This window comes from Vollenhovia emeryi, unplaced genomic scaffold, assembly GCF_000949405.1.
Source record: "Vollenhovia emeryi isolate VEMERY1.0 unplaced genomic scaffold, V.emery_V1.0 DF939258.1, whole genome shotgun sequence".
NCBI lineage: Eukaryota > Metazoa > Arthropoda > Insecta > Hymenoptera > Formicidae > Vollenhovia > Vollenhovia emeryi.
The window spans coordinates 374,369-375,100 of record NW_011967108.1 but is presented as its reverse complement, the minus strand read 5'-3'; the positions used below and the strand labels follow the sequence as shown (position 1 = coordinate 375,100).

At 39.2% G+C, this 732-nt stretch overlaps 1 non-coding gene across 1 annotated transcript; it reads right to left on the bottom strand.

Annotated features, from left to right (window-relative positions):
- Nucleotides 1-524: 524 nt before the first annotated feature.
- On the bottom strand, nucleotides 525-598 carry Trnaa-agc. Its single transcript has one exon. It is a non-coding gene; the product is annotated as a tRNA-Ala (tRNA).
- Between the last annotated feature and the right edge of the window lie 134 nt (nucleotides 599-732).

Below are 732 nucleotides of genomic sequence, written 5' to 3'. Positions count from 1 at the left end.
CATCGGAGTGGCCAATATTGACCACTTACCCCGTCGTATCCAGTCTTCTTTCGTTGGGCCAGATTGGACATACCTTTCGTTGCTTCTGGCCATACAGTCTGATCATTTTGACCAGAGATCGGAAACAAAGAAAACTCCTCCCATAATCGGTTTATCACCGACAGATATTTCGGTTCGAACTGTATGCGAGCACTGATCGTATCGAAAAATGCCCGACCAGGAGAGAAGGTATTTAAAGAAGAAACGTAATTTTTAAAAATTTAATTTTTAACACTGATCAAAGTGTAATTTTACTTCCGTTTTCAAAAGAACCGACCGTCTCTTCGTTAACTCGATCTTTGAATATAAAATTCAAGCACACAAATATAGAAAAAATTTTACCTTGTGTTACATTTATTTTAATTAAATAAATTAGTATGGCTCGTATGTGTTAAACACAAATTTCAAAAAATTTAAAGGACTCTGAGCCGTGACAGGATGGTAGTGTCTAAATATTCTAGTCTAAATTTATTGCGAAAAAATATCACCTCGGCCAGGGTTTGAACCTGGAACCTCCCTCTCGCTAGGCGGGCGTCTCAACCAATTCGACCACCGAGGCACATGGCAATACTTATCGCAATAAACATTCTAATGTTGATTCCCGAGTGCCACCTATCGTGACAGTATTCGAAATCGAGAACTGTGCGCCGACTTGATTTGTCAGTCTTAAAACACAGTATCATCTCCACAATG